Raw genomic sequence first — 10,348 nt, 5'->3', positions numbered from 1 at the left:
CACTATACATAGTTTATTGATGCATCTAAAGTCATATGAGATGGGATGGGGTTATTGATGTATACTTTTCTTATCAAGACTTGCTATGTTTATTTGTTCCAGTATTCCTCCTGAAATTTGGACACTACTGAAAGGGTGCTGGTGGATTCATATAAAAGATGTTTACTGGCTCCAAGCCTTATTCAATGGCCATACATGGGTTTCAAAAAGAGACCCATGAGCATCATTGTGAAACTCAGAAATCATTGTGAAATGTTAGGTTTTCAGAGGAGAACCTTTCCTGGATGCATAGATATCCAAGCAAAATAAGTAATAGAGGAAATTCATTGCCCTAGCTTTGGTATTTTAAAAAACTCTGTAAAGAGATTTTGTTATTTGCTATTGTTTGCTCTTCTCAGATGAAAAATTTTTTTGCTTCAATGCACTCTTTTTTGAAGCCTCAGAAAAATCACTTTAGAAATTTGCTTGAATGGGCTACATCTGTTACTGAGTGCTAAAGCACTTGCCTCACCTTGGTGAGATGCTCATTGAGAGAGTCAATCCAATTAAAATTATGAAGTATATTGTTTATTCATCCCAAAGTAATATTATCAATAAAAATTTGGGTGGAGACCCTTCATTGCATCCTGTAAAATTTCAGACATTCATTAAATTAGAACAATGACCCTTTAGGTCCAATGTGTTTGTCCTTGCACTTAAGTATTGAGTTCTTAGGTGTTTGACATTTTTCTAACTTAAAATCACATAGACAGAAAAATAAAATAAAAAACCTACCATTGGCAGACACTAGTCATCTAATTTGGGTTGAAAGGCATTATTAACTCTGGGCCCATTTCAAATTCCAATGGTCTCAAGAGGGGTATCTACCCCCCATGACTTTAGGTAATTGAGGGGCATGGGTACTTTCCTTTGAAACAATCTTGGACTTGTTAAGTGTGAAAACCTCCAGCCAGTTTTTTGGAATGATTGTTTATAAGGAAGAAGACAAGGTGTCTTTGGCTAAGAGAAATTGTCCTGTATAAATTATGGTGATTTGTGTGGTGATTGTAAGGGATAGCTGGGTAAAACTCAGATGTAACAGTCTTGTGAATCTCATCAGAGACCTGTGTTATGAGGATTACCCAAAAAGTTTTGTGGTGAATTGAGTTGCTATTTTTGTACCCCACCATCAAGGATGTTTTTGGCAAGTGAGAGAAAGTTTCAGTGTAGATTTTTACAATACATTAGAAATCTCAGTTATCATTTCACACATTATTCTCTCTAGAGCCTTGTGAGCCAAAGTGAGAGCCTGAAGCATGCAAGTCTCTCCCAAGTTTGACCCATTTGAACAGCTGCATGTGGCCTCATGGATATGATGTGGATAGCCCTTGCTGTAAGAGTTCTATCTATGTTACAGCTAAAGGAGATTGCTCACCCCTTCTTGTCCCCCATCTCAATCCAAACCCTACCTAGCCACCTGCTTCATTGTTGAAATATGCCTATGCCTACAGTCTCAAAATTATCAAATTCCCATGACTTGGAACCTCAGGAGCTCCTCAGAAACTCCCAGGGCTCATCATGACTGAATCAGAATGGGACTTCATTGACAGGAACTCATGAAAATTCTGGAGATGAATGATCCAGTAAGTTTGAGAATACTGATGAAGGACCTGGGGAAGAAAATAGTAGGTGTTGGCCAAGAAATATGTGACAAGGTCACATATTTCTGGCATTGCCTTCCAAACAGCATGTTTCTGACATCATGCAGCCAGTAGACTGCTGTATGTGAAAGCATCCTGTTATAAATATTGGTAGGAACAATGCTGAGAATCAGGTTTCTAGTCTAAAATAAGAAAGATGTATGTGATAGCTATCAGGTTGGTTTTTATCCTTCAGAGCTTGATTCACCACCTGTGATATCACGCTCTCTAGCACCATGTCCCAGTTGACCTTCATATTGACTTTTCTTTTCCATCCTGATTGGTAAGTCATTCCAAACTAGTTACATTCATTATACTTTTTTCCATGTATCATCAATGGTTAAAAATAATACTCTGCCTCTCTTCAAAATGAAACCTTGGTCAGAAAACATATTCCAGGACAAAAAATTATGGTCCGAATGTGGGGATGATCCTGAATTAAGATCTATCTTCTCCATCCAGGGAAGATGGACAAAACCAGGCCTGTCTAGAGACCTGATTTGGTGTGTTGGTCTAACTTTGTCAACTTTTGAAAAAGTCACAGGAAGATGGGTGCAGCCTCTGTTAGACTATGATGCAAAAAAAGACCACCACTCCAATTGAAATCAAATTAAAGCATGCTTATAATTTCTACCAGCAGGCGGTGTCTCCCATAAACCATGGGAACGGAAGACAGCCATCCCTCCCCAACTCTCCAGGAGCACAAGTTTATAGCACAGAAAGTTACACAAAGGGGGCTTTGATAACTTACAGTTAACAAAATTTTGACAAGCATAACACAAAGACTGGTCAATATTTTATCTGGCCCTGACATCAGAATTTATGAGAGTCATTAGAGCTTCAGAGATGGTCATTATCTGGCCCGAGAGAGCCAGAAATTATGATGTTCCACTAACATTTTATAGAGGGTTGTTATCTGGTCAGGAAAAGCTGGGCATGGTTCAAGGCATGGGCAGGCATTCCAAGCAAGTTTAGAAATCACAGTAGTTTATAGTAAAGCCAAAATTAGCTTTTCATGTCTTTGTGGTGAAATTCTTACGAGGGGATTATGCTTGATTTATCATCTTCCCCTTGTCTTATGTGTCCTTTTGAAATATTTGATAGAGTAGAGGAAGAGCACTGAGGGAATTTTAATCCTTCAGGTAACAGTACCCAACTTCTCAAATTCACTCAAAACTCACCTCCCTGATCCGACCTGATTTAATTTACTCATTTATATTAACTGTCTATTTTTGACTCCATTGTTTAAAAGAGGGGAAACACTTATTTTGGCTTCTTATGAGCTGAGAGGGGGCACTGTGGAAGTTTAGGTAAGATTGAAGTCTGGATGGGGAAAAACAGGTTGTAAAGTCCTATGCAGATGGGTACTTCTATGGAAGAGAAACAACAACATGAGTACTGAACAAATATTGCCACTTCTGGAACATGTCAATGAATATCATGAAGATGGAGATGCTGTCCTCATAATAAGGCCAGAGTGGACAAGGCCTTTATATAGGAATGTAAATCTTTAACATTTTTAGAGTTATCAGAAATGCAAACACAACATTTAATGTTTAATGTCCATTTCCAGGAGATGTAATTAAGCTACTCAATGTCATCTGATCTTGTAAGATATTGCCAATATGACCTCCATGTCTAGTAGAGATCCCTTTATTTCTAATACTTAGGGATGGATAATCATACTAGCAAATATCAAGCCTACCTTTGTAAGTAAGAAATATCTGTAGGTCTTAAATTAACTAAAAACTTCTAACACTGGCAGTTCCTCTTGATAGTCCCTTTTGATAGTTATCAGCTTTTCCTGCCTTAGTATCCCTCTTTGTACCCCCAGTATTACTTATTTTGGGGGGCTAACACAGGGTGTATACCTTAAGTTATTATTATTATTATTATTATTATTATTATTATTATTATTATTATCCAAAATGCTCAGGAATGGCTGTGTTTTAGTTTTACCTGTTTTAAGTATTTAAGATGAAGCAGTAAAACTAACTTTTGTTTCTATCTATTGTTAACAGTCAGCTGGGTTTTCATGGGAGTCACTCTTGGGTGAACTTGAGAGCAGCTTCTTAGTTCTGTTAGTGTCATTTGTGTTAGGGTGGGTCAGGGTCTTGCTTGAACACGTGGCCTCCCTTGGAAGCATCAGGGATATCTCCCCTCTCCAATGACCCTTGTCTTCATAGCACATGCACTGATTAGCTTTCTGTTCTCCATGGGTATCATTAACGTCCTTGATCAGGAGGTTATGTGGCCCAGAGGTGCAAAGTTCTTTAGAGAAGTCTCCAGTTACCTGGATTTAGACTGACCCAAAGGGCAAAAGCCAAAAACTGGTTTTCTTGGTGCTTTTAATTTAATTTTAATTGTTAAGTCTTGATTTTAAACATGTAGCAAATAAGTCTCACCGGTCTTATATTAAAAGTACTGGGCTTTAATAACTATAACTTTACAATAATGTACCCTTAATTGGGGTCTGTATTATCCTATCTGTCCCTGTAGGTGAAGGCTTATTATCTTAAATTAACCCCTGTAGTGTGTTCTTAAAGCAATACCTCTGCAAAACACTAACTGGGAATCTTTAGATCATTTATAAGGAAACTACAAAGTAAAATTAACAAGAGTGAAAACATATTTAGTTCATGTAATAGCCACCTTGAATTCTGGCTAAGATATACATTATATCCCCTGTTTGATATTCTGGTAATATTGACAGAAAACAAACAAACAGACAAACAAAAATGAAACTTTTGAACACAACTTTAAATGAACTAAAAACTGGCCTACTCTGGAGTCATTTTGAAATGTAGTGAGATGGGACACAGAATATTATCTTAGATAAGGTGGGGCTCTTTATAAATCTTAAGTAAGTGTTCTAGTTCTGAAGCTGATCTTTGCTTCTTCAATATAATTTTATAAAGTTTATATAAATTGTTGTTTGAGGTCACATGAATATTACCTAACACAATATTATATCATATTTAAAACATAAATTAAAGAAAGGCTGAAAGCTTTTAACTTTTTGTGGAAAAGTATCAAAATGTTTGTGTTTTACAATATTAACTTTTACATAGATTAGGCTCACTTTACCTTAAAAATATATTTCAATAGTACCCCAGTGTAAAATGTAACATAAAATTTTATATATCTTATTGATATAAGGTTCAGTTATAGAACGTTAGATGATATAAATAAATCTCAAATGTTATTCTCTTAAGCCTAAAATTACTATACAACTTTAGTTTGGAGAACACCAGCTTGATATAATGCTCTTTTAAAGCTTATACCTTAAAGACTTGTCTTCCTCTTTCAGTGACAAACAGGATACATCTTGCTCTAAAATCCTGTTCATAACTGAGGGGGAGTAAACCTTTTCATAATAGGCTGTTTAGTAAATTTTGAGAGGTCAAAGGCAAGAGGTGAGAACAGAAAAGCTGACGTTTCTAGTCAAGAAAAAATTTACTTTTGGTACCTCACATGGAAGCAGAAGAAGCACACTAAGGACATTTTTAAGCTAAAGTTTGGCAAAAGTTATCTCCACACATCTAAGGCAGATCAGAAATAGGGATATTGTGTATTCATGTTAATGGCTCTCTAGACCTGGACAGAAAAGTAGGAAATGGCCTTGGAAGACAGAGCCCAACATGCCTGTTTTTTTTGAATGTCAATTGAGGGCTACCTAGGCTGGGAAACCTTTTACCTGAATTTTGAAGACTTGAAGATGCATTAGAGGTATTTAAGTAGCCATCAGGTGCTCATATCATCCTATAGAAAGAAAAAAAAGTGGCACAGTGGCACCAGCACCACAATGAGAGGATAAAGAGGAGCTGGAAGAAGGGGAGGGAATCCTCCTGAGAGTCCTGCTGTGTTCATACATTAGAGGCAGCACCTTTGCATCCAATTCAGTTTTTGACTGTTAAGACTTTATTAATTATTTTATCTCTGACAACCCAACCTTTAACTGCAAGATTGTGCAATGCTTCAAAAACCCATTTATATACCAGATTGTTAGAGTAAAACATCATCTTTTAGACACATTTACATCTATAGGTAGTCCATTAAGCCAAGATTATTTCCAAGAAGCAATCTATTATATCAACACATTACTATCCATGTCTTAAAAGGCCACAAATAGATACAAACAAAGAAACAATGACAGGCAGACAGAAAAGAGCTACAGACTATGGCCAACAAACAGAAACCTTGAACAACAACAACAAAAAAAAACTGACCAGTAAGAGAAAAATCTCCCCATGTTTCTAACTCCAATTTAATTATGACTCCTACACCAGTGGCACCATAGATGTCCCCATGAGGGTACCAGATGTTCTCACAGAGGGGCAACCAGAAATGTAAAATCAAGGGTCTCAATGTGGTGACTTTACTGCATTCAGTGTCCCCTTTTTTAAGTAGATAGAGGTGGAGCAATCCTTATAGTTCAGAGAAGGAAGGCAGGAGTTCCCCAAAGCAAAAGGGGCTTTAGCTGCTGCTGGGAGTCCCTCAGTTCCCCCTATTACTTATAGCATTATCTAATCTGTTTTTTTAGTCTCAAGGCACACTCACAAATCTCCTAACTTTTCAGTAGTCAGCTCTCAAAAAGTTCATCTTACATTCTCCGCATGCAGTTGTTTGGCGTGCTAGGCTTCCCCAAGAGAGCGGAGCAGGAGCTCCTTTACAGTCCCCCTTGGGATGTCAAGATTTGTAACTGAAAGTTCAGTTCCTGTCCTCAAAGCCAATTAATGTCAACTTAATAATTAGTATGGGGTTTTGGTAAAAAGAAAAAGGGAGGTTTATTGCTTTGCTAACAAAGGAGAAACACAGGGGACTCCATCCCAAGGGTTGAGACTCTCTTGAACTATAAAGCTAAGGGATTTTAAGGAGTTTTTTTCAGAGTTAATTTCGGTAGGGTTTCCCAGGGTGCCTGATAACAGGTTAGGATTGACTTGTTAATTTGAGAGATATTCAGTTCTTAGACTCCCAGCAGACATTTCCCTCTGCAGTGTATTACTCAAGGCAGCCAACTAGGGGAAGAAAAGAAAATATTGCTTTCCTAATCCTGCTTAACAAAGGAGATTAAAATTTATCAAAGTTCTTTAAAACACAGCTCAAAGGGGTGTCAGGCTTACATGCTTTATGCATTTTGATGTTTCAATTATCTTAAGTTTCTACTAGAGAAGACACACAGCAAAAAGTCAGAAAAAAAAACATATAGAATGCAGAACAAGACACAAGAAAACAAGAACCCCCCCAAAACAAAACAAAACAAAAAACAAGGTGCCAAACTGAGGAGCACTGCAACATCTTGCTAAGTATCTGAGGCAGGAGAACCTATGTGGCCTATTGATGACCTCTCTGCCATTCCAGAGGAATTCCTTACAGTAACAGTACAGAGAACAGAACATTATTTCACTACTGTCCTGGAGAGGAGTATATGTGTTCCTTGCTAGGCCACCTCTAGGTCTTCAGAAGACATCTCCCTTAAGCAAACCCCAGATGTTATAACAGCACCACTTACCTATGGAGACTTCTTCCACCAAATGCTTGATAATTGTTTTAGGGAAGCAATTCACTTCAACACTTTGAGGAACTGAAGGCTCACTCCAGGGCCATGGAATGTCTCAAGGTTCACACCCCATAGAGTGGATCTTCAGCCTGGAGCCCCAGAGCAAAGGACTGGCTTCAGAATTTTTGGAAGTCTGATCTTGAAGTCCAATCTCACACTCTGGTCTCATTGGGAACTCCAAAATGTTAAACCATGATGCAAAGAAAAGACCACCTTTTCTTTGTGGCACACTCACATATCTCCTATTAAAGTCAAATTAAAGCAATCTTATAATTTTGACTGGCCAGATTGTCTCTCCCCAAATCCACCAAAACAGAAGACAGGAGCAGCTCTCTAGGAGCACAGCTTTGGAGCACAGCTTTACAGCACAGAAAGTTACACAAAGGGGGGGGGGATATAAGGAACTTTCAGATGACAAAATTTTGACAAGCATAACACAAAGGCTGGTTATTATTTTAGCTGGCCCTGGCATTAGAATATATGAAGGTCCTTAGAGCTTCAGAGAGGGTCATTATCTGGCCAGGAAGAGCCAGGATTTATGAGGTGCCATGAAAGTTTTAGAAATGGTTGTTATCTGGTTAAGGAAAGCTGGGAATGGGTAGGTTCAAGGCATGGGCAGGCATTCAAAGCAAGCTTAGAAATTGCAATAATTTATAGTAAAACTGATATTAGGTTTTCATGCCTTTGTGGCAAGATGGCTCCCAATCTTAAGAGAAAATTAGGCGGGCTTTATAAAAATGTGGACAATATTTAGAAGGATTAGGGTTAGGATTAATGATTGAATATGTCAATGATACAATATGAAAATGCAGGGAGTGGCCCTACAAGAATATGTTACCCAAATAGTCTTCCAAATGCCTTCCTAAGCAATGACATGAAATTACCATCACCCCAAATCAAACACAGAGAGGGAAGAAGAATGATATTTGCAATGGAGTATCTGGAATGGGATATGCTCAAGAGCTCACAAGGACTGATCTTGCAGAGAAGTGTGTAAAAGTAAGGTAGACGGTAAGTCCTCCACAAACATGGAGGTTAGCTGACCTAACACTTTCTTGACAGCCTGCTTCTGAGTTTTTGGTACTTGGAATTTATATTGCTGTCAGGAGCATTGGTCTTCTTGGCATTGGCACCATCACAGCTGGATCTCTGTTATTGTGATCTGAAAGACATTGTTTTCTCTTTCCAATGTGCTTGAGGCAGCACAGTTGAATCCTCTTCCTAGAGGTGAACTGGGGCCACTGGGAGCTGAATTTCTTTCTGTGTGCATTGTGTAGCCATTGAGATATCCTCAAATTTTCCCTGTGGTTCAAACTCCACCATAGGGATTTGGTATTTGCTTTAAGAAGAATATGAAGGTCAATTGGGACATGGTGCTGGAGAGCATGAAATCACAGGTGGTGAATCAAGCTCTGCAGGAGAAAACACTGCCCTGTTTTCTTTCTTATTTCAGACTAGAAACCTGATTCTCAGCGTAGATCCTACCAATACCCAAAATAACATGCCTTCACATATTGCAGTCTACTGGCTTCAGGATGTCAGAAACACTGTTTAGAAGGCAATGCAAAAGATACATGGCCTTGTCACATATTTCTTGGCCAACACCTACTCTCTTTTGCCCCAGGTCCTTCATCAGTAGTCTAAAACTTCCTGGATCTGTTATCTCCAGGATTTTCATGAGTTGTGGTCAATGAATTCCCACTGTAATTCTGTCATGATGAGAAATGAAAGCTTCTAAGGTGCTCCAGAGGTACCAGGTCATGGGAATTCGATAATTTTGAGACTATAGGCATAGGTATATTTCAACAATGAATCAGGTGGCTAGGGAAGGTTTGGACTGAGGCAGGGGCCAAGAAGTGGTGAGCATCATCCTTTAGAATTAACGTATATAGAACATATATAGAACACATGCAGAGAGGGCTTTCCACATCACATCTCCAAAGCCACATGCAGCCAATCCAATGGGTCAAAAATTGGAGGAACATGCATGCTTCAGGCTCTCACCTTGGCTCACAAGGCTCTATAAAGAATAATGTATAAAATCAAAGCTGAGATTCCTAAAGTGATGGAGAAATACACACTGGGCCTTGCTCTCATTTTCCAAGGACACCTCTGATGCTGTGGTTCCTGAAATGCCAACACAATTCACTGTAATACTTCTTGGGTAAGCCCAGAAGACAGTTCTCTGGTGAGATTCCCACCACTGTTACATCTGAGGTTTACCCAACTATGTCTTTCAACCACAACACAAATGACCATAATTCATACTGGAACCCTCCCTTATAGCCCAAGTCCTCTCATCTCTTCCTTGTAAGCAACCACCTTAAAAATTTGGCTGAAGGTTTCCATACCTACACAAGTCCAGGATTGTTTTAAATGGAAGTACCCATGCTTCTTGTTTGCCTAAAGTCATGGTGGGTTAGATAACTTTCCTGAGAATGAGGGAAGTTGAAATGGGCTCAGAGTTAACACTTCCCTTCAACCCAAATTAGATGTCTAGTTTTTGCCAATGGTAAGGTTTTTGTTGTTGTTGTTTTGTTTTGACTTATGTGATTTTAAGCTAGAAAAACTAAAACACTTAAGTTTTAGTTACTTAAGGGCAAGGGCAAACACATGCGATGGACCTAAATGGTCATTGTTCTAATTCTATAAATGTCTGAAATCCTACATGATGCAATGGAGAATCTTCACCCATTTTTTTTAAAAAAATAACATTACTTTGGGATGGATAAACAATACATTTAATTATTTTAAGTGGTGTCAAGAATCTCAAATAGTGCCTCACACAGGTGAGACAAGTGCTTTAGCACTGAGAAACAGATGCAGCCCATTTAATCAAATTTATAAAGTTATTCTCCTGAGGCATCACAAAAGAGAACCCTGAGGCAAAGGACTTCCTTATCTGAGGAGAGCAGAACAACAGCAAATAATAAAAGCTCTGGACAGAGTTTTTTTTTTTTTTTTTTAACAGAACCAAAGCTATGGCAATAATTTTCTTCTATTGCTTATCCTGCTTGAATCCTGAAAATCTTACCTTCTACAGTGATTTCTGAGTTTCACAGTGATGCTCATGTAGCCCATATATTGCCATTTCAGAGGGTTTGGAGAT

This window comes from Marmota monax, unplaced genomic scaffold (genome assembly GCF_021218885.2).
Source record: "Marmota monax isolate L192 unplaced genomic scaffold, Marmota_monax_Labrador192_F-V1.1 WCK01_AAM20220418_F8-fsc00289, whole genome shotgun sequence".
Taxonomy (NCBI): Eukaryota; Metazoa; Chordata; class Mammalia; order Rodentia; family Sciuridae; genus Marmota; species Marmota monax.
Note: the sequence above shows the minus strand (reverse complement) of the source record.